This window comes from Sceloporus undulatus, chromosome 4 (assembly GCF_019175285.1).
Source record: "Sceloporus undulatus isolate JIND9_A2432 ecotype Alabama chromosome 4, SceUnd_v1.1, whole genome shotgun sequence".
NCBI classification, from domain to species: domain Eukaryota; kingdom Metazoa; phylum Chordata; class Lepidosauria; order Squamata; family Phrynosomatidae; genus Sceloporus; species Sceloporus undulatus.
This window is the reverse complement of record NC_056525.1, coordinates 233,738,611-233,762,750: the sequence shown is the minus strand read 5'-3', so window position 1 is coordinate 233,762,750 and position 24,140 is coordinate 233,738,611. Positions and strand designations below refer to the sequence as shown.

Genomic DNA, 24,140 nt, shown 5'->3' with positions numbered 1-24,140 from the left:
TTTTCTAAACAGTGCCACCTGGTGGTGAGTTCTCTTCAAAATGAAAAGAATGCACTGGAAGGTCCCACAGCCTTCAATCTGCAAAAAGTACAATGGATGGAAAGGGATTTGGCAGTAGGTCTTTGATTTCAGATCAATTGGTAATAATAGGTACTAATTGATAATAACTGTTGAGTTTTTTCCGTGGTTAATATAATAGCCACATAAACAGAATCTGACTGTTTTATTTCTCTAATTTCCTATGAGTTCCATATAGTGCCTTGGGCACCATTGTGTGGAAAAGCAGGATATAAATGTAAGTAATCATAAAGCTTACATGAAAGCATGCATTGCATAGTAGTTTGAGTGTTGGACCAAGAAACATGCAGGGGTAGATGTGTTGGGCCATTTAACAAATCCAAAATAAATAAATAAATCCTTTTTTGTTTGGATGGCAATGGCAACCCTCCTCTGAACAAATCTTACTATGAAAACCCTATAATAGGTTCACCTTAGGGTTGCCATAAGTTGGAAATGACCTGAAGACATACAACAACTATCTGAATTTCTTCAGTGCCTTATAGATTGAGGTGTAATACTGGAGAGAAGAGAATCCCATTCTTGCCTCTGTCACTGGCCTGGGGAACAAGGATTACAGTATCTCCACTTCCAATGATGCCAAGCAGAGAGGCAGCCCAAACCTTCCCTTGGCTGGGAGAAAGAGAGGAGCAGGGAGCTGGCTTCCCATTCCCTGTCAAAAAGATATCAGATGCAGATTTCCTCTTCCCTCCCCATTCCTTTTTCCTTTTGTATCAAGTCTATGAGACTGGGGGCCTGCCAGCAGAATTCCTTCTTCCTCCCCCCCCCCTTTTGCATTATGTCTTAAATTGTATCAGATCATGAGTCTGCAGGATGAGATTTATTAATATCCCTGTGGCACTAGGAAAAAGTAAGTAGGCATAAATTAATAGTGATGATAGCCTTGATGATGGTGATGTAACCTTTGATCCAGATCGTGTTCAGCACAGCTAGTCATATGCCACAACTCACAGGACCAGATGGAAGTATGTGCCCACTACTGATCTTTGTGTGTGAAAAGCTGTAATTTCAATGGGGCTATATATTAATGAGACTATATTAATAAGGCTGCAAGTGTAGATGTATGGCAAAATGTTTACATGTCATGAGCTGTAAGATCAGAAAAAGGGTATTTGTTGAATACATACACACACACACACACACCACTCTATATGGGCTAGTCTACATGCAAGTGTATTATGTGAATTGTTATGGATTTTCACACATTTGCCTCATTTGTCTTGACTTCCCTGTGCAAATTTGCATCTGTTTTCCCTCCCTCTGCCAAAAATGCATAGCCATCTGAAGCAGATGAATGGCCACACTTTCTATAATGTGCATCATTGTGGATGCTCCAGCAAAGTCTTTTTCTGCAGTTCCTGAGGAGTTTGCCCCACCAAAGGCCTAACTCCTCCAAATCACTTGCTGTGGGAATCACATTCTAATTGAATAGAATGAGGAGTATTTTAATCATGCAGACAAGCCCTCTGAAAAAGCAAAGTGTGCTTTTGCAGAGCACCCTCCCTTGCTGGACCCTAAGAACCAAGGGCTTTCCATGCAGCACTCCAAAGGGGAAATCTGAACCATCAGAAAGTTTGTTTTTGCTTTCATTTCCCCACATCACACCACTTACTTGGCTCCTTCTTCCAAGTCAGGCGCATGGGCCCTGAATCAGTGATTTCTCTTTTTTTTTCAACAGCCTGGAGTGAAAGGCTTTCATGGTTGGCATCCATTGTTTTTTGTGAGTTTTTTGGGCTCTGTGGCCATGTTCTAGAAGAGTTTATCCCTGATGTTTCACTTGCATCTGTGGCTGGCATCTTCTCTGAACCTTTAGGGTCCAGCAAAGGAGGGTGTTCTGCAAAAGCATGCTTTGCTTTGCTTCTCTGAAGATGCCAGCCACAGATGCAGGTGAAACATCAGGAATAATCTCATCTAGAATATGGCCACATAGCCAGAAAAACCCATCAAAAACCTATGCCTGGAGTCACTTCCCACAGCATCCCTTTTAACATGATCTTGCAAAGCTCCCCGGGATCAAGTCAGCAAAGCCAACCTGGTGTAAAACAAGTCTGATGAATCAAGGAACTATCAGAGACCCCTTTTCCTTAGTCTAGAGACACACACAGAGAGAACATGAATCCCCTTGGATTTTCCAAACAGCAACTAAGAACTAGAAAATCCTTAAACAGCCAAATATACCCTATGATTGGGGGCGGGGGGGGGGGAGATTTCAAAATCCCTGCATCTCCCCCACCCCAGGGCCCTTTCCCCTCTCTACATGAAGAGGAAATCAGGTGGTGGTAACATGTGTGGGTTGCCTTGCTCTCCAAATGTTTGCAATTAAACTTAATTGAATTCACTCGAGTTTGAACTGGTCCTGGAGCTCAGCCTACACTGAATGGGCAGTTCTGCCTCTCTCTCTCTCTCTCTCTCTCTCTCCCCCCCCCCCTCTCACGAGATCCCCCCCCTCACCCCCCCCCCCTTCCCCCCCCCCCCCCCCTTCCTCCCCCCCCCCTTCCCCCCCCCCCCCTTCATCCTCTCCTCCCTATTAAAACAACCTCCAAGTCTCACTTGTTCAAAAGCCCCCATCGAGGCAGAGAAAACCCAACAGGCTAGGGGAAGAAGGAAAAAAGAAAGAGAGAGAGAGAGAGAGGGAGAGAGAAGAAGTGGAAGGAAGAAAAAAAGGAGTGGAAAGAAAGAAAGAAAAAAGGAAGGAAGGAAGGAAAGAAGGGGAAAAAAAGAAAAGGAAGATAGGAAGGATATATATATAAAAATTTTAAAACTAATAAAAGAAGAAGGCAAAGGAGGTCTGGAAATTATTATCCAGCCACCGTTGCTCCAACTGCTGAGGCTGTCGCTGCAGATAGAAGCTCCATTCAGTTCAGACCAAAGAAAGAGCTTTCTTCTTCTCCTTCTTCTTCATTCCCTCCCTCCTTCCTTCCCTCCTGGACGGATGCTGGGGCTGCAACTTTCTTCGAACTCCGATGCCCGGCGCCTGGAGGACTCCTCCGGTGGGAAGAGCACAGCTGAGCTCGAAATCTCTGGTCTGGGGTCAGGGAAGCCCCCGGTTTGACTCCAAGAAAGAGGAGGAGGAGGAGCAGGAGGAGGCCAAGGCAGCTGGGCAGCCTGCAAGACTGAGATTGGAGCGATCCCAGGTGGCTCCAAGGCGGTCCTCTTCCATGCTTCTCCGGCCAGCGCTGGCCAGAGTTTGCCAAGCAGAGCTCCAGGAGAGGACCACTTGATCTCTCCCTTTCTCTCCTCGGAAGCTGGGAGGCAGGGATCCTGGGATTCCCCTCCCCACCCCATTGGAGATCCCTTGGGCTTCTTGGATGAGCAGCAGGAGAGCAAGGCGGCAAGGTGAGAGGCAAGGCAGCAATGAATGAATGAACGAAAGGGAAAGGTCGGGATGGACTTCTTGTTTGTTTCAGTTTTGCTGAGATTTATATATACACACACACACATTTGCATATATATATACACACACACACTCTTAGGAGAAACTCCTTGCATATATATATATATATATATGTGTGTGTGTGTGTGTGTGTGTGTGTGTGTGTGTGTGTGTGTATGGAGGCGGGTTCTCCTAAGTTTCTATATATATATGTACATATTTGGAGGGGGGTTCTCTTAAGTTTTTACGTATATATAATATATATAGGGAGGATTCTTCTAGGTTTCTAGGAGAGTGCTGTCAGGAAAGCCCCCCATTTCCATGGAGCCCTGAAGGGCAAAGGAAAACCAATGGTGAGATCTCAGTCTTGAATGCCTTCCCACCCCTCTGTCTTCGGGGCTCTCCTCCCCAGACCCCCCCCCCCCCCCCCCCCGGGGGGGACTTTTAGGCCGGCCCCCCCCCCCCCCTTTTGGGCCACTTGTTGCCCCAGGCCTCCTCTGACAACCCCAACCCTTTCTAGCCTTGGAAATGCTTGGAACTCCAGCTCCCAGCATCCCAGCTGCTGTAGCCATGGCCCAGCGGGAGTGCTTTAGAGTGCTGCAGTCCCAGGCAGCTAAGGCATCCCCCCAGCAAAGCCCCCGGACTCCTTGAGGGGTGGAAATTTGGGACATAATGTTGAATTTTAATGTGTTGTGAGCCGCCTTGATTGCCTCCTCACAGAAAAGCGGGATGAAAATAAAAGTTTGATTTCTTTATTTATTATTAAGTTGTTTCCAACGTGTTCTGGCGATCCTAAGGCAGATCCATCCCAGGGTCTCCTTGGCAAATTTTCTTCAGGGGAGGTTTGCCCTTGCCATCCTCTGAGGCTGAGAGAGTGTGACTCGCCCAAGGTGGGCCTCCATGGCTGAGCTGGGAATCCAACCCTGGTCTCCAGAGTCATAGTTCAAGCCTCAAACCACCTGGATCTTATTGTTTTGCCTCCCTGATCTATGCTCGATCGGTGTGTGTGTGTGTGTGTGTGTGTGTATAAATCGAGCATAGATCAGTAGGAGGAGGGTCCTACTTGGTTTGAGCGTTGGATTATGACGAATCCAGCCTTGGCCATAGAAGCCCACCGGGTGGCCTTGGGCAAGTCACACTCTCTCAGCCTCAGAGGATGGCGAGGGCCACCACTCCCCCCTCCAGAAACTCGCCCAGTAAACCCCATGATAGGGTCGCCTCAGGGTCGCCCTACATCGGAAGTGACTTTGAAGGCCTACAGTAATAACATTACAATATATATATATATATATATATATATATATATATATATGAATGATATATGTATGTATGTGTATATCAACGATATGCTGGACGGACACACACACACACACACACATATATATATATATATATGAATGATACCTCTGTGTGTGTATGTTTGAACGATATGTGTGTGTGTGTGTGTGTGTGTGTGTGTATGAATGATGTGTGTGTGCGTTTCTCTCGTATATACAGAGGCTCCCAGGTCATAAAGGCGCCTTAGAGGGTTGAGGGCACTGATCTGCTTCCAAACGTCAGGAGGCGGTGGCAGGATCTGGGAAGTTGGGCTGCTGCTTTTTTTGGAGAGGAGGGTGGGAAGGAGGAGGACAGGACTGCAAACACTGTAGCTATTAAGGCACTTGTAAAAACCTTGAACGTGACTTGGCCCCCTCCCTCCCTCCCTCCTTGGCCACTTCAGGGGCTGGGAGGGGAAGGGGGCGGAGGAAGGGTGTCGGATTCCCAGATACATTCAATTCAAAAACCTAGCTGTGTGTTAAGTTTTTTTGTGGGGGGGGCAGTCTGCCACGGGATCTGGGAGCACCTTTGAGACTCACGGAAATGAAGAAGCTAGGAGCATGAGGAGCACTCAGAGCACCTTGGCAGACCGATTCAATATCAATCCATTTAGTCCAACCCCATTCTGCCATGCAGGAACTCTGAATCAAAGCATCCCTGACGCCATCCAGCTTCTGTTTAAAGACCTCCAAGGAGGGAGATTCCACTACACTCCGAGGGAGTGTGTTCCACTGTCGAACAGCCCTTACTGTCAGGAAGTTCCTCCTAATGTTGAGGTGGAATCTCTTTTCCTGCAGCTTGCATCCATTGTTCCGGGTTCTGTTCTCTGGAGCAGCCCAAAACAAGCTTGCTCCCTCCTCAATATGACATCCCTTCAAATACTTAAACAGAGCTATCATATCACCTCTTAAGGGTAAACATTACCAGATCCCTAAGTCTCTCCTTGTGGGGCATGGTTTCCAGACCCTTCACCATTTTGGTGACCCTCTTCTGGACACGCTCCAGTTTCTCAACATCCTTTTTGAATCGTTGTGCCCAGAACTGGACACAGTATTCCAGGGGAGGCCTGACCAAGGCAGACTAGAGTGGCACTACAGTGGGCCCTCTCTTTACACAGGGGATCCATTCTGGAACCCCCCCCCCCCCCCGCAAAAGGGAAAATCTATGTATGCTCATGCCCCATAGGAAACAAGGTGGTGCGTGCATGTAGTGGTGGCACAGGTGTGAGGGTGCACACACCATTGTTTATATTGTCGCGCGGCTTCCGCATAAGCAAGAATCAGCATATAGTGTGCCCTCGTATGGCTCAGGCACACTATATTATGCCCCTTGAGCTAGACACTATACTTGTGCTGATGCAGCCTAGAATAGCATTGGCCTTTTTAGCTGCTGCATCACTCTTTTGACTCATGTTCAACTTGTGGTCTACAAGGACTCCTAGATTTCTTTCACACGCAGTCTCCCTCAGCCAGTTGTCTTCCATCCTATATCTATACATTTCATTTTTTTTTATCTAAGTGCAATATGCATAAAGGTGTCGCTGTCCCTCCTTTTACAGCAGGTGGGGACCTGGAAAGAAGACCCCAGACCTCACAGGTCTTACTTCTCAGGACACACAGATGGCTTCTTGGCAGAAAAGGTTTTAGAGCTGGGTAGAATTTATGGGGAATGGTACAAGTGTGCTATTCAGGTGTTTGTGTGCACACACATGTGTGTGTGAAGGGGGGGGGCAGAGGGTCTCAGGGGTTCCATGTTTAAACAATTTAAATATGTTGCTGTTTCTTCCCCTTCTGTGTGATTCTTTCTTCCTGGTCATTGGTGGTGTTGTGGGCCTTCAACTTGTTCCTGACTTACTGTGCTCCTAAGGCAAACTTATCTCTGGGTTTTAGTGGTATGATTCATTCAGGAGAGGGTTGCCAGTCCTTTCTTCTGAGAAGTGACTTGCCCAAGGTCAAGGTGACCCTATCATGGGGTTTTCTTGCCAAGTTTCTTTGGGGGGAGGGTTGCAATTGCAGTCCTCTGAGGCTGAGAGTGTGTGACTTCTCCAGGGTTACCCAGTAGCTTTACACGGCTGGGCCATGATTCGAACCCTGGAATCCAGTCATGGTCGGAGCTCAAACCATCATACCATGCTGGTTCTTGTATATTTATTATTATTTATATCTACCATGTGAACATATGTGTCGTCTTACTGAAATGGACCACTCGGTTTACTGTTATCTATCCAATTGTCAGTGCTTGTGGGCCTTCCAGTCGTTTCCAACTTAATGGTGACCCAAAGACAGCCATTTTGTGGGGTCTTCTTGCCAAGGTTTCTTCAGAGGAGGTTTGCCTTTGCCTTCCCCTGAGGCTGAGAGAGTGTGACTTGAGGTTTTCTTTGCAATTTTTTCAGGTTTTTTGTTGTTGTTTTTGCCCTGGCCATCCTCTGAGGTCTGTGAGAGTGTGACTTGCTCAAGGTCACCCAATCGGTTTGCATGGCCATGCTGGGATTTGTAGTTTGTGACTGCACAAGAACTCTCTGTCAGAGAACTGCTAAACATCTCGGGGCGGGGGGGAATGACACTTCCCAGAATTCCATAACATCGAGCCATGGCAGTTAAAGCGGGCTCAAACTGGATTATTGCTTCAGTGTGAATGCAGCCTGAGAGGCTTAGAGGTCTGGAACCCACGTGGCAGGAGATGCCGGCGATGAGGTCATCCTGATAGAAAGGCCCGCCTCCCTTTGTTGACGTAGAGCCGCACCCTCTCCCGATTGGCTCCCAGCTTCTGAAAGGGCTTCCCCAGCAAAGCAGAAACTGAAGAGCCTGGAAGAGAGGGCAGAGGCAGATATAACTGTGTTCTGTCACTATGCAAAGGGATCATGCACCACATTGGAAACTAAGGCAGGCTGACAAGATGCCCTCCTTTTCCAGGACATGTCCTACATTTCAATCTGTTGTCCAGCAGGAACTTCCAAATGTCCTCTATTTTGAGCTGCATGACTAAGAAGCATGAATTTATATTTATACGAGTGGGCTTTGTTTAGCTTTTAGATCAGTGGCCCCCCAAACTGTGCTCTTTAAGGGATTTTGGACTTCAGCTCCCAGAATCCTAGACTATTGGTCAACATGGCTAAGGCTTCTGGGAGCTGAAGTCCAAAATCTCTTAAAGGGCACAGTTTGGGGACCACTGTTCTAGATTTTCTGGAATGTCCTACTTTTCCTGGTGCCTTTGTCCTCCTTTGCGGTAGGACATCTGGTCTAACCCTGGACTAAAAGAGCACCAGAAGTGGTATCTTCAGCTTGCTTGCTTTCTTTTGCCCCCCCTCCCCCCCCAAATCTTTCTCATTGAAAGATTTTAAAACATAAATCATGCAAACACCCACACATAAAATCTGAATAGGAAACTGAAAACCAGCCATGTGTGCCTTCAAGTCATTTCTGACTTAAGGTGACCCTAAGGCCATGAGCCTATCCTGGGGTTTTCTGGGCAAGATTTGTTCAGAGGAGGTTTGGCCGCTGCTTTCCCATGCGGCTGAGAGAGTGTGACTTGCCCAAGGTCACCCAGTGGGTTTCATGGCTGAGCGGGGAATCAAACCCTGGTCTCTAGAGTCGTAGTCCAATATTCAAACCACAAAAATAAACTACACTACCCCTGCCCTGCAGTCTCTCCAACTCTCTCCCCCATAAAACTACAGTATATCTATTAATAATCAACATAAAATCAACCTAAACTCAAGCCTAACAATATTAATGCTCACCATCTGAAATGTCTCAGTAATGCTAACTCATTTTTATTTCATGTCTTACCTAAGCAGCATATGTTTTTGTAGACTTCAGTCCAAAAACACACTGCAGAAATAATCCAGTTGGAATGCTGGTAACTGTAGTTTTTGAGATATTTTAGCTGCCTCTGTTGCAAATCTCTGGTGCCAAAATAAACTACAATTTCCAGGTTTCCTTAGCACTGAGCCAAGGCAGTTAAAGCAGTCTCAAACTGGATTGTTCTGCAGTGTGTTTTGGACCCTAATCTATTTCCTCAGATGAGTATTGATAGTTGTGGCAGGGTCTTCTTTTACACATGCGCACTCCCTGGCACAACTGAGGGGAGGAGGAATCAGTGGCAGAGGTCATCAAATGATAAAACTCTTATTGTTGATGCATGATCCATGTCATGATGGAGTACCATGCAGCCAAGATAATGCATTTTAAAGTCCATTTGATCCTCTTCTCATTTTGGGGGCGATGTATCGTTACAAGTCAGGAGTAAATCTCATTGAGTTCAACAAATCATGCGACTGAATAAATGCACTCTTGCTTATCTTTGGCTTACAGGATCCAAATATGGCAGTCTGAGATTTCAGGTATTTTTTTCCCTTTTAAAAAACTGTTTACTGAAATTTGCTTTTCTTTTTTGTGGTGTAGGAACCTGTTTGTTCCATGTTATTTTTATCTCTGGGACCAGATTTTCTGTTAGAGATGTCATGCCCAGGAACACATCTACTTTGTTAATTGAAGTATACCTGTAACTTGGGTTTTGCACTTTTTCACTTTGATAATTCATCTGGAGTGTGCAACTACCACCAGCGTCCCAGCTTCATGCTTGCAGTTGCTAAAATGACAGCTAATATGCATTTTCCTATCAACCAAGATTGATAAAAGAGGTGGCAGAGATGGGGAGTTATGCAGTTATAGCATTTCAATGTCATTTTAACTTCCATGGCTCTGTTGTCCAGAATCCTGGGATTTATAGCTTGATGAGGGACTTTGAATTCCTTACTGTGGTCCTACGGTGTAGCTAGCATGGAAGCTTACCAGTTGTCAGTTCTAAGACACTTATCAACCTACACACTCCGGGATTCCATTGGAAGGTGCCATGATGGTTAAAGTGGTGTCAAACTGGTATAATTGTGTCGTGTGGCTACATCTTTATTAAAGATACAGTACATGAGCAAAAGAAATGGAAGGGAGGCCCACAAATTTTAATCCAGTGCTACTCAGTGACCCCCTAACAGGCCTTTCTTATGACATGTGAATGTGCAGCTGGTTTCATGTTTATAAAGATTTTTTTTAAAGCTTTTGGCTGTTATTGAAGGCTGGGCTCTCCTGTTCTTTAATTTGCACTTAAAACAGAAACCTGACGTTAGCTGTGTCTGAACCCTGCAGCGAAGATCAATGGCATGTACAATCTGGAAGTGATAAATGAATAGGAGACTAAGGCAACTGTGCTGCTGTGGTTAAAGCCCTACAGATGTAACATAACTGTTCAGTTTCCCTTCCAGTGGCTGTTAAACTGGAAGAGGGGGGAATGCTGACAGTGATTTCATGTTCATAATGAATGAATGCTGGGAATCATTTGTACTTCAAAGATGGATTTACTTACTCTCCTGCCAAAGTAAGTCTCTGTGTCAGCTTCCCAGAAATGGGGTTGTTTGCCATTTTTGGGGAGTGATCAGCTAATGTTTCATCTGGAGGCATTCATGTACAGCATGAGTATAAATACAGTCAGTGAGAACATCCATCACCATCTACAAGAGCCAGAGTTCAAAAATATACCTTTTTTTGGACTCTAACTCTCAAAATTCTCCAGAGGATTCTGGGAGCTGTAGTCCAAAATGTTATATTTCCAAATGCTCTTTGAAACTCAGGGTATTCTTCAGAGTTTATCCCATTAACAAATAAGCCGGTTTACTGGATCCAGCTTGAATTCAGGATCCGGGATGCCCCAGATGTTATCATAACTAAATCGCCACCTATCTAGCCTGGGTGCCGCCGCCTGGATATATCCCGGTTTGAAGCCTTGCTCAGCCAGCCAATTTTTGAAATCAGAAGCTCCCTGACTTTGAGAAAGTGCTGGCTGAGCAGGGCTTCGACCTGGGATGCATGTGGGCAGTAGCATCCTGGCTAGATAGGTGGCAATTTAGGTAAGATAACATCCAGGGGCATCCCAGATCCTAAATTCAAGTTTGAAGAAGTAAACCGGCTTATTTGTAAATGGGATAAGCTCCTTCTCCAGCACAGGATGTTTCCATGGGTAAAGCGAGCAGATTGTGTTGCAGGAAGACTACAATATTTATGCATCTAGTCTTATATACAGTACAAATAGTGAACTCACTAAATATGTAAGATGAGTCCTGCTGGGTCAGATTTATTCCAGTGTTCTGTTCCACAGCTTCCAATCAAATGCCCCTTATGGAAGCCCATGAGCAGGACATTATTGAAATAGCATCATTCCATCTGTGTCCCCCAGCAACTGATATTTGGAACCATACTTCCTCTGACACTGGAGGTAATCAATAGACATACTGAGTAGCAGCCACTGATAGTCATATCTTCTGTTTCCCAAGTGTGGATCCTGATCTAGCTCAAAATAGCAACAAGCCTAAAATAATCCCAAGATTGGTATGAGTTAAGGAAAACATGAGTGGGGGACAGACAACACCATCCCAGAGGGTTAATGAAGATTCTGCATTCCCTGTGCATATAGAATCTGAACTCATTTTTAGGGAGGAATAGAAAATGGGAGTAAGAGAGGAGTAAAAGAATGAGGTACCTTACTTTACCTAGTTGTGAAGATAAACAGCTGAGCACTAAAGTCAGAATCATCCAAGCCAATTGCATTCCCCATCACCATGTACCTTGGCCGCACATGTTCCATTTTTGACCTATGAAATGTTAGAAGGTATGCTGGTCTGAATACAACCAATATTGAATCTTCAGGCTGCCAGTTTGTTGGCATTCATGCCCTGAATTAGCTAGTCTCGTGAATAAGGAATTCCCTGACTGAGTCTATTTTTGACCTCCAGTGCTATTTCCTTGCTGCTTGGACCTGTTCCAGCGATTGGGCTTTTCCTTTTGTGGGCTTATCAAATTTGTAACAAGCAGATTGGGGGCTGGAACAGTGCCCAGCAGCAGCAGCAGCAGCAGCAGCAGCAGCAATCCAGTACTGGTGGTTAAGTATCAGACTCTGGATATCACACAGCAAATGCCAGCTGCCCAGTTACAGTGTCTCTGGGGATGTTTTATTCTCACATGCCAGAACAAAAAAGTTTCTGAAAGTTTTCTCACGACTTGCAAGATTGTGTAAGTCTTTGCATATTTTTAAAATAACGATTTCCAGCATTTTTTGGGTTTTTTTGTTTTGTTTATGCAAACGTGTATAATGGGGAGGTGATGTCAAAAAAGCATTGTTTTCAGCAAAAAGATATTTCTTTGTAGCAGAGCCCACTCGAGCTGGGCATGCAATATTTTCGCATAAATGCAAATTTTTTTCTATTAAAAATTGTGCAATGTTTGCAAAATAAGTACCCAAATACAATAAATAAATAAATCTTATAGCAGTTGGACTTTTTTTTAGTGAGGTGTTTCAATGTGTTGAAAAAACATTTCTTCATGAGAATAAGAAAGGTTGACAATATTTTTACATATTCTCCTAGATTCACATGTTAAGGCTGGCATCAAGTTAGGGAATTACAAGAGTGTTAGATCTGTGGTATGTTATCATAACCCATTTTTGGGATTCCTACAAAGAGGTCAGAATACTTTATCAACTACATAGCAATGAAAACTTCCCCTAAGCCCACCTTTTAAGTGCACCCAACACAACCATTTCTATGATACTGGAGAGTGGGGTGATCAGTGGAGATGTGTCCAGCTGTAGTTCCTGTATCTAGATTCACTGCAAGATCTTAGAGCGAAGGACCTCCAGGACCCTTGGAGTTCTCTGTGAATGTCTGTTGCAGTATATCAAACTACAGGAAAATAGCTGGACACATCTCTACTGATTCCCCTGTTCTCCAGTGTCAAAGATGTCAAACAGGTATCATATGGTTCTCTCCATGCTTGGAATTGTCGTTGAAATTGGCTAATGAAAATGTTGGGGAAGTTCCATTCCATTCCTTTGCCAAGAATTTACCAGATCTTGTGCTGCATCTAAACTGCACAATTAATGCATTTTGCCATGACTTTAACTGTCATGACTCAATGCTATGGAATTCTGGGATTTGTAGTTTTCATTTAGCCTTCTCTGCCAGAGTGCTGTAGTGCCACAACAAACTACAGATCCCGGGATTCTCTAAGATGGAGCCATGACAGTTAAAGTGGTGTCAAATGGCTTAAATCTGCAGCATGGCAACAACTTTGGAAACAATGGGAAGCCAGTGCAATTGGTTCAGTAATGGGGATATACATACCTCCAACATTTTAGAAAAGCATCTGGAACACATGTGGTCAAGCACAGTCGGAGTGTGGTGATGATGGTAAAAAGTTAATAATGATAAAGAACACACAAGCTAGGAAATGATACAGTAGTTTGCTTTTGCCTGATCCTACTGGGAAAAGTAAGATTCTACCCCCTTCTACTACCCTCACCTGAATTAACTTGAATGCAAACTGCATTTGCACTTTGAGCTCAGACTGCAGCAACTGAAATAGGCTGAAGACAGATGGAGAATGTAGGGAGGAGGAGAGAAGAACTGGAACATTTTAAAAGCAGCTGAAAAAGTGGGATGATGAAAGATTATTTGGGAAAGTTGGGGGATATGTAGCTGCACAATTGACCAGGCTGACTGGGGATGGTAGGAATTGATAATCCAGTGACAATTTAGCTGTACTAATCTTGGAAAAGTTGCCTTTTGGACCAAATCCTCCAATCATATTAGTGGAAGATTCCAAAATGGTAAAACAAAAAGTAACACTTGAAGGTCTTAATCAATTTCTGTGTGTATGTTGTGTGCCTTCAAGTCGTTTCCAACTTATGGCTACCCCAAGGCAAACCTATCATAGAGTTTTCTTGGCAAGGTTTGTTCAGAGGAGGTTTGCCATTGCCTTCCCATAATCAATTTCTGAGTTCATGTTAACATCCGACATTGGGTTAAAATAGAGTATAAGCAAATGGAAGGTCATAAGGATGCTTTTAAACATTATTTTGTATTAGCTATTTAAAAAACCCGTTTCCCTGACAAAATATTATGTCTGGCTTTTACGTTACACATCCTACAGGATGGGTACAACACAATAGCTACCAGCAGAAGATATGTCTTAATTATCACATAGCTGAAAAGTCTACAGGGTTTGGCTAAATCAATGCACATATCAAATCCCAGCCTTCAAAGTACTTGATGGAAAAATGACTTGAAGTCAAAAAATTCCCACAGACTGCTGCTCTGCTTTAAGTAAGTGGCAAAGCTCCCACTGAGTTCAAGGCAGCCAAAATTACATCTGTCAGCTTGGTTTGATTCATTTGAGACTATGGGCTTAATCGGCTACACCCAGGGCCTTTTTCACATGACCATTTGGCTCAAACTAATTACTCTTTAGCTCACACACATTTTGAATGCCCCTCCTTCTTCATTGCTCTCATGTGTAGATCCAACAACATTTACTATGCTTTGCAAGATTTAAAAAACATGCCTTCATGCTAACAGCACAGCACTGACAACAAAGGAACTAGGGCTAAACTTAAGGAAAAGTTTGGAAATTGTGTTGTATTTGGTTACCCTTTTCCTTGTGTGTGTTCTGTTCTGGTGTTTCTTGTATAGCATCTATCCAAAGTACATCTTACTACTAGGGAGACATTTATCTGCAGCATACTATCTCATTCTATGGAGAGATGTGCGAGTCCCTGGTTTAAGAGGCACACCAGAAATACCAAAAGAGGAAACACGAGAGAGCAGCTACAATCCTCTTCGGAGGCCATTTAGTTCAATGGGACTTACTCCCTTGTAACAGAAGAGTCTTAAGTAGAGTGGAGGGAACAAATGAGGGTCACCAGTTAATCTATTATTCTGCTGGCTAGATAAGATAAAGTAGAAGGTCTTGGAGTTGGGTTACCTATTTACCACCACCACCATCAATAGTGCTCCCCTCACCCCAAATTTCCCTTCCATTGCTTACAACAGCTCCACTGACAGGTGTTGCACAGGCAATATGAATATTAATTCTATATTGTTGCATCTTGGACATATCCAGGATTCCCAGATCTCAGGGCTGAGGCTCTCTTTTCCAGTCCTGAGGGTCAGGCAGGATGAATCTCTGGGCACAAGCACAGTCAAAAGTGTGTGCATATATAGCCCTGTTTAAATATTTGACGAGGTGTCATATTGAAGATGGAGCAAGCTTGTTTCTGCTGTTTCAAAGAATAGGACACAGAGCAATGGATTTAAACTGCAGGAAAAGATATTCAACATTAGGAAGAACTTCCTGACAGTAAGAGCTGTTTGACAGTGGAACACACTCCCTCAGAGTCTCCTTCTTTGAAGGTTTTTAAACAGAGGCTGGATGGCCATGTGTCAGGGGTGCTTTGATTGTGTGTTCCTGCATGGCAGAATGAGGTTGGACTGGATGGCCCTTCTTGTCTCTTCAAACTCTATGATTCTATATCTCTGAATTATATTCCCCATTACCATGTTTGGGCGTGAGAGCTGGGCAGTGAAAAAAGCTGACAGAAAGAAAATTATCTCATTTGAGATGTGGTGCTGGAGAACAGTGCTGTGGATACCTTGGAGAGCAAGAAAGACAAACAGATGGGTTCTGAATTCTCCCTGGAAGCAAAGATGACGAAACTGAGGTTGTTGTACTTTGACTACATCATGAGAAAGCATGACTTACTAGAAAAAACGATAATGCTACTGCTAGGGAAGATAGAAGGGTACAGAAAGAGAGGAAGACCACACACCAGATGGATAGACTCAGTCAGGGAGGTCACAGGATTGAATCTGCAGGACAGAAATATGTGTATCATGTGTAGACATTAAGATATGTGGACAATTTTAGAATTACAAAACCTTGCACAGTTAAATTAATGGGCATTAATACAGTGGATGCTTGGTATCAATGGAGTTTGGTTCCAGGAGTCCCCATGAATAGCAAAATCAGTGGATACTTAAGTCTCATTATATACAATAGCATAGTAAAATGGTATCCCTTATATAAAATGGCAAAAGCAAGGTTTGCTTTTTGGATTTTAAAAATTGCCATATATTTTCAAGACGTGGATGGTAGAATCTGTGGATTCAGAGGGCTGCTTGTACTTTCATTTGTTATGTAGGTAAAACACAAATTTGTTAATAGCTGCTTCCTGATGGTTAACTTTGTGTATCATGAATTTTGACTCTCCCTTATTGCTGTTTTGAAAACCTGCCAACACTATCTGCTATATAACCATCTCTTATTGTTCAAAAGCCTCTTGAGGTGACCATAGGCCAGATAAAGTCTGAAGACATAGTGATTTTCTCCCCAGATTCTCATTTACACAAACAACTACTCTCCATAATGTGGTATTAACACCAGTAGTATATAGTCTCGCAGCCATGTAAATACTTGCAGAAGGAAAATTTTTCCAGAGTTATAGAGATTTCCTAGGGCCAAACTAGACATGATGGTGACAAATGTGTGTGCAGAATCAAGTCTGCTGCCAAAACTGTATAAAACAGTGAGCTAATCGAGTGATTTAAAGGAAAATATTTGGGGAAGGCAGTAGTGGATTCAGTCTTTCTTTTGAACATGTTCACTACCACTATCCCAAAGGCATGTTTTATCTTTTTCCTCCCAATGGGACTCTTTGGCCAGAAGAGAGAAGAGGAAAATAGTTGTAACAAGCAATCTGAAATGGGAAAGCATGGGTGGATTTCAGCTGTTGCAACCTTCCTTCTCTCTGCCTGTCTGTCCTTATGTCCATCCATTTCTTTATTTATCCCCCACCTTTCCCTCAAACTAGGGAACTAGGACTCAAGGAATCTACAAAATAGAAAGATTACAAATAAACACATACAGTCAAAACCACACCCAAAATTGTGATTCAAACAGCTTTAAATTAACAACACAGTCACAACCATTGGAAACATTGATTTAAACCCAAGAGTAAAAGCAGTACAGAATCCCCCAAAGCTCTTTGTTGGTGATTCCAAAAAGCCTACTGGACTGGAATAAAACCAAAGATCTCACCTACCTCCGAGAAGACAGTGAAGAAGGAGCCATGCCGTGCCATGCCTCCTTAGAAGGGAATTCCAGAGTCTGGGAGCAGCCATGGAGAAAGCCTTCTGTGTTCCCACCAAATGGGCATATGAAGTGGTGGGAATGAAAGAAGCGCCTCTCTTGAAAATCTCATTGTTCTATACTTTCTATGCTGTGCTTTATGTTGCTTCCTGAGCTTGGTAGAACATGGGTAGGATCCTACTGCAAAGTCTCCCATGTAGATAGCTTATTGCACTGGAGTGAAGCTAGCGGTTAGGAGGAATTTGAATCATTTCCTTTAGTTTGAATTTTCCAGAAGGTCTTCAAGGTGCAGAACATTATCTCCAATACAGAAGACAGATCCTTTGTAATCTGGACTAAAACTCAGACCAGATTTACTACCCCACTGACATGGGGATTATTAGTCACCACTGCTAGAACTCTTTTTGGACTAGAGTTGACAGAACTCAGGGCCAGGCACTAAGTCTCCAGTTTTCATGAGTCATCTGCAGGTGGGAAATGAGGATGCAAATTATCCAGTTTTGGAGAATTCAGCTGCAGGCAAGAGGAAAGGGCTGTGTGCAATCTCGATCTCAGCCAGGAGAGCAGAAGCTTCCCTCAGTTTCCAAGCCTCCATTGATTTATTCCTGCAATTTACAAAGACTCTTCAGGAGATTGACTTAGGGACTCTACAGACTGCACCCAAAGAGGCAGCCTGCAGCCACCCCTTTTCGCACTGGATCGGGGCTGTGACAACTCTGGCCTTTTGAGAGTGCAAAAAGGAGCCACTAAAAGTGGCTCCTTTTTGCACCCTTGAAAGGGTGCCGTAGCCATGGTGCACAGTGTCAGGTGTGTGTTGTCAGGATGCTGTGCCCCAACTCTGCCCCCAGGCCAGCCTTTCTGGCCAGTCTGTAAAGGCTCTTAGTTAGCTTCTCCCTTTCCTCCCAGTTGTAGCACCAAGGCTCACCCTCCACTCTACGCTGCATCTACATTCTGACTATAAGCAAGTAGGCTAGATTAAATGTTCCTTATCCAGCTTCTTTAGCTGAGATCTCCATCTTACATTCCAGACTGGAAAACATGTTCTTTGCAAGTGTTTGAATGACAAGCTGTGAGCAACTATTTTTGTAGTTGTGTGTCTTCAAGTCGTTTCTCACTTATGGTGCACCTAAGGCAAACCTATCATGGGATTTTCTTGGCATGTCTTCGTCAGAAGAGGTTTGCCATTGCTTTCCCCTGAGGCTGAGAGAGCGTGACTTGCCCAAAGTCATCCAGTGGGTTTCATTTCCAAGCTGGGGTTCAAACCCTGGTCTCCAGAGTCATAGTCTAACACTAAGACCACTATGCCATGCTGGTTCTCTTTGCGCAATTGTAGTTGATACTAAATGCACAATGCTTAATGACATTGTCAGGGGCTGTCTCTAGGTCTCAGGTTTTGCCCTAGAAACCTATATGCCTGGGACAATTCTGGTCTGGCAAACCTAGTTTGGAAGTCTGTTCTTAATGAGAGCTTTGAAAAGTTCATCCTCCAGATAACATGGCAATGTTAAGTGGGGGGATTTGAGGAGCTTTAGTCCCCAGAAATAAATTTTCTAAGCTCTGATAATCATCAGTTTTAAAATGATAAGAAGAGGTGGTTGAACCTGCCCAAATTCTGCCAGGATTATAATGTGAAAATGAACTATTGCGGATCCCATAATATCTAAAGAAAACTTTAATTATCACTTTCCATCAAGCCCACTACTTTTCACTGCAGCCAGTTTATAGATTCAGTTGCTTGTCTACCGAGAATCCCAGACACAAATTTGTATGTGTGAAGAACAGCCTTAACACTTCAAACACTTGGCAAAAAATGTAGGGTGTGATCCTGTTGATCTTGCCAGACATATATTTAGAGGTCTTCAATATTTTCTCCATTACAGAATTGGGAATAAGTCCCCCCTTCCCACTCATATACACAGCCATACATTTGCAAAAGTTTACATCCCCTTATAACATACCTTAAGTTCTCTGAAAATTTCCTCCCCTTTTATAATTCCCTTCCTTGTGATTATTTTTCTTCATGAGTGGGCAGGTTGGTTTTTGTTGTTGTTTGTTTCTAAATAAAAAAAAGATAAACTCTTCCTTCCCCCAGAAAGCTGTATGTTTTCAGGCAGCAATGTAAATGGACTGATGTGAACTGTATGGTCATACTTAAGTAGCAACTCTTTTCCCAGACTTTCAAAGGGATGCTCTTCAAACATGTATGACTTCAGAGGGTGTAGTTCCAAAATCAGATGAGGCCAACAGATGCCTCTGTTGAATATTATCAGCATACTTACAGGCACTGATAAATGCAAGTAAAATAAGGATAATCAGAAAAGGAGAGGAGAGAGAGAGAGAGAGAGAGAAATGAAAACTAATCTAGAACTACCCTCTGGATAGAAATAATTATAGGCCAGTCTTGTTGTTGCCATTCTTGAGCAAGGTGATTGAGAGGGCGGTCGCCAATCAACTACAGGCAGTCTTGGATGAAGCCGATTATCTGGACCCATTTCAAACAGGTTTCAGGGCGGGATACGGAGTTGAGATGGCTTTGGTCGCCTTAGTCGATGATCTCCGTCTGGGCATCTACAGGGGAAGTGTGACCCTGCTGGTGCTCTTAGATCTCTCAGCAGCCTTCAGTACCATTGACCATGGTATCCTTCTGGAACGCCTGAGAGAGTTAGGTATTGGAGGCACTGTTCTACAGTGGTTCCGGTCCTACCTTTCAGGCAGATTCCAGATGGTGTCGCTGGGAGACAGTTGCTCTTCTAAAAGAGAGCTAAAATCTGGCATCCCCCAGGGCGCCATCCTGTCTCCTATGTTGTTTAGCATTTATATGAAGCCGCTGGGTGAGATAATCTGGAGACATGGGGCAGGGTGTTATCAGGACGCTGATGACACCCAAATATATTTCTCTATGTCTCAGACCCATGCAGTGACTAAGGATGGCATCTCTCCTCTGAATGCCTGTCTTGGGGCGGTAATGGACTGGATGAGGGAAAACCAACTCAAGCTGAATCCAGGTAAGATGGAGGTGCTTGTTATAGGAAACCCAAGCCCAAGTATGGCATTATGTCAGCCAGTTCTGGATGGGGTCACACTTCCCCTGAAAGACTCTGTCCGCAGCTTGGGGGTGCTCCTTGACTTGTCGCTTCACCTGACAGCTCAGGTGGATGCGACAGTCAGGAGCACTTGTTATCAGCTTCGGCTGATACGCCAGCTGCGCCCCTTCCTGGAGCAGGGAGACCTTGAAAGAGTTGTACATGCGCTGGTCACCTCTTGATTGGACTTCTGTAATGCACTCTACATGGGGCTACCCTTGTGCCAAGTTCAGAAACTTCAACTTGTACAAAATATGGCAGCCAGGTTAATTACAGGTTCTTGTTGTAACGATCACATAACACCGGTTTTGAAATCCCTTCACTGGCTGACAATTAGTTTCCAGGCAAGGTACAATTCTGGACCCAAGCCATGTAGGGCTTTAAAGGTACAGTAATCACCAACAGGTGATTACCTTTAAAGCCCTACATGGCTTGGGTCCAGAATACTTAAGGGAATGCCTACTTCCATACTGTCTGTCCTGCACTCTAAGGTCCTTGGGGAAGAATCTACTTCAGCCAATAAAATCTAGGCTAACTATAGTCACCCAGAGGGCCTTTTCCATCGCTGCTCTGAAGCTATGGAATGACCTGCCGAAGGAGATCCACGACATTTCTACTCCTACAGCCTTTTAAGAAGGCTCTTAAGACAGATCTCTTCCGGCAGGCCTTCCCTGCCTAGTTCCTCTCCCCGTTTACTGTGACTTACGTCACTCTGTCCACCAATTCTTCTCTTAAATTAATAAGAAGAATTAAGTTAAAATTAATGAAATTATATTCTTGCCTCAAGAGCCCTCCCTCCATCCCAACTGTTATCATCAGACCTGGGAGGGAGTGAAAAAGACAGGCCTGATTTCCATCAGGCCTAACTGTGAATTTACTGTAACTAACGTCGCTCTCTTTTATTTTATTGTATTTTATTTATTTTTTGTATTTTATTTTATTCTCTATATTTTTATTGTTGTAACCCGTCTAGATTGCTTGTGACTGGGCAGGCTATAAATAATAATAATAATAATAATAATAATAATAATAATAATAATCTGGCTATGCCACTAGTACCAATAAAGATGGCCCTACCATATTTTTGTATTATGTACACAGACCATCAAATTATGGTACAGCCAACATGTAAAACATAATACAAAAAGTAAACAATAGAAAATAGAACAAGTGCATGTTCTGCAACATTTCACAAAAGAAAACCTGGACACATGTGGCCAAACAACATCAGTGTCATTGGGCTGGCAAATACAGTGGTACCTCGGGATACGAAATACCCACGTTACGAAATTTCCGGGATACGAAAAAATCCCATAGGAAATAACTGTTCCGGGTTACGAAGGTTATTTCGGGTTACGAAGAAAATTTTGGTGCTTTTCGGCGCTTTTTCGCACGAAATCGCGGCTTTTCCCCATTAGCGCCTATGGCATTTCGGCTTGCGAATGCTTTTCGGGTTACGAAAGCGGCGGCGGAACGAATTAATTTCGTAACCCGAGGGAGCACTGTAGTTATTAATGAGGAAAAACATGCATGCTACCAAAGGCTGCAGCAGTTTACTTTAGCCAGAGCTTACTGGGCAGGGATGATTCTTCTCTCCCCCACCTGAGTTAATTGAGTACCAACTACAGCAGCTACCACATTGCAAAATTAATGCAGTTTTATACTGCTTTAGCTGTCATGGTCTTTCTTTAGCAGACTAAAAGGTAGATGCAGCCTACTTTTACACTTTGAACTTAGGCAAAATAAGGTAATGCATTTATGACTGTATTTTCATACCTATGGTGAGAGTCTTGTTGGATTTCCTGCCTCAGGTGTCTCATTAAATGTGGCCAGTCTTGACTGCTAGGCCCAGTGGTGGCTGATGACTTCCATGTCAATAGGGCAGTGAATCCATTCCAGGTTTTATTATGAACTTGAAGGAGATGCCAATAGGGCAGAACCCCATCCCAACTGGTTGTGTACCTTAAATAGCTATGGAGCAGATTCACCACTGGAAACTAAAATATGAAGCAGTCACCACTGATATGCTCTTTCACAGTTGTGTTGGGGGAACTATTAGCTGTTCTGCTCCAGGTAGCAAAGTATATTCATCATGGCAATGACCATCAGTAATTTCTGTTCAGGAATATATTTACGTCTCCCTATTGTTTGTGTACAAGTCCCATGCTCAGCTTATCCTAAAATGTATGGCTGTGTTATTTCAACTAAATCTGCAGTTCTAAATTCTGGTATATACCAGAGTGTCTATTCTGCAAGGATACATATTTTCTAAGACTTTTGTATGTATGCACACACACATACACAGTGCTCATTACTGTGTGGTAGCCTATCTCATTCACTTGTTAGATCTTGCATTTTTGTTAGATCATGAATAATGTGGAGTTTAGCATTACGGAGACTCCAGAGACAGACAAGTTAAGAACGCCACAAGTTGCCAGATTCTATTTCAAATTATGCAAGGTCTCAGACTATATATATATAGTCTGCCCTTAAAAAAACAAAAGACTTTCTAAGAATAACATAAGCAACATGGAATAACATGACTGATGAAGTTGCTTTGCATGTCAAACTTTTTCCAGCAAGTTCAGGCCTGAAGCTGGAGCTGACTGTGCAGAAGAAAATATGAAGAACTAGCATTCTGACGGTTTCTATTGCTTTGCTAGGATCTCATGTAACATCTACCTGATGCTTCTCAGTTTTTCAAATCATATTACAAGCTAGTAAAATGTGGGCTAGACAAAGTAACTGTTACATGGATTTGTAATTAGTTGACTGGCTGAACCCAAAGGGTGCTCAACTATGGCTCCTTTTCATCCTGGAGAAAAGTGACCAGTGGTGTCCCACAGGGCTCTGTCCTGGGCCCAGTGCTGTTCAACATCTTTATCAATAACTTGGATGACAGAATTGGGGGCACACATATCAGATTTGCAGATGACACCAAATTAGGAGGAGTAGCTAATACCTCAGAGGAGAAGATCAAAATTCAAAATGACCTTAATAGATTAGAAAGCTGGGCCAAAGTTAAAATGAATTTCAACACAGAGAAATGTAAGGTACTGCACTTAGGGTGGAAAAATGAAATGTACAGATATAGGATGGGGGACACCTGGCTGAACGAGACTACGTGTGAAAGGGATCTGGGAGTCCAAGTAGACCACAAATTGAACATAAGTCAACAGTGCAGCTAAAAAGGCCAATGCAATTTTAGACTGCATCAATAAAAGTATAGTATCTAGATCAAGGGAAGCAATAGTGCCAGTATATTCTGCTCTGGTCAGGCCCCTCCTGAAATATTGTGTCCAGTTCTGGGCACCACAATTCAAAAAGGATGTGGAGAAACTGGAGCATGTCCAAAGGAGAGCGACAAAAATGGTGAAGGGTCTGGAAACCATGCTCTATGAGGAACGACTTAGGGAGCTGGGGATGTTTAGCCTGGAGAAGAGAAGGTTAAGAGGTGATATAATAGCCTGTTTAAATATTTGAAGGGATGTCATATTGAGGAGGGAGCCAGCTTGTTTTCTGCTGCTCCAGAGACTAGGACCAAGAGCAATGGATGCAAGCTCCAGGAAAAGAGATTCTACCTCAACATTAGGAAGAACTTCCTGACAGTAAGGGCTGTTCGACAGTGGAACACTCCCTCGGAGTGTAGTGGAGTCTCGTTCCTTGGAGGTCTTTAAACATATGCTGGATGGCCATCTGTTGGGTATACTTTGATTGGAAGTTCCTGCATGGCAGAATGGGGTTGGACTGGATGGCCCTTGTGGTCTCTTCCAACTCTATTATTCTATGATTCTATATATTTCACTAATAAGCCCATGAGGTGATTATTATATCTATTTTATGGACTAGAAACAGGGAATATTAATGCTGAAAAAATTGTGTTTTATCATTATGAAATCATTTTATGAGTTTGTTGGTACAGTGAGTTTTGATCTATGGAATTCCACACATATACAATAGCTACACTGTCTCAGCTTATCTCTTATGGAGATTGATTATAAGTCTTTCTTCTTTACATAAATAATTAACCAAGCAATGGAAAATGAAGGTGTAGTGATAAATTGTGAAATAAAGGAACTAAATCCATATCTATAGAAGTGTATCAGATTGTCCAAATTTTCCAGTTTGGCAGGGGCAGTCCTGATTAATCCTCCACTGTCCCACTTTTTCATCAGCTTTTAAAATGCATGTTTCACACTCATTTTTCCACTTTCCTTTTTCATCCTCATCTTTCAGTTGCTGCAAACTGAGTTCAAAGCAGCAAAGTGGCTTGCACTCAGCAGAGAGGAGTGGAGATCAGAGAAGGGAAGAGAACAG

General features: G+C 43.4%; 1 protein-coding gene across 2 annotated transcripts in view; it reads left to right on the top strand.

The window, feature by feature from the left end:
* Positions 1–2,773: 2,773 nt before the first annotated feature.
* The window catches only part of HAS2 (hyaluronan synthase 2), a 49,129-nt gene continuing 27,762 nt past the window's right edge, over positions 2,774–24,140 (top strand). For both annotated transcript variants that reach the window (XM_042461572.1, XM_042461571.1), the window contains exon 1: positions 2,774–3,414. The gene's annotated coding sequence lies outside the window, so the exon portion shown is untranslated. The remainder of the gene's footprint in view (positions 3,415–24,140) is intronic.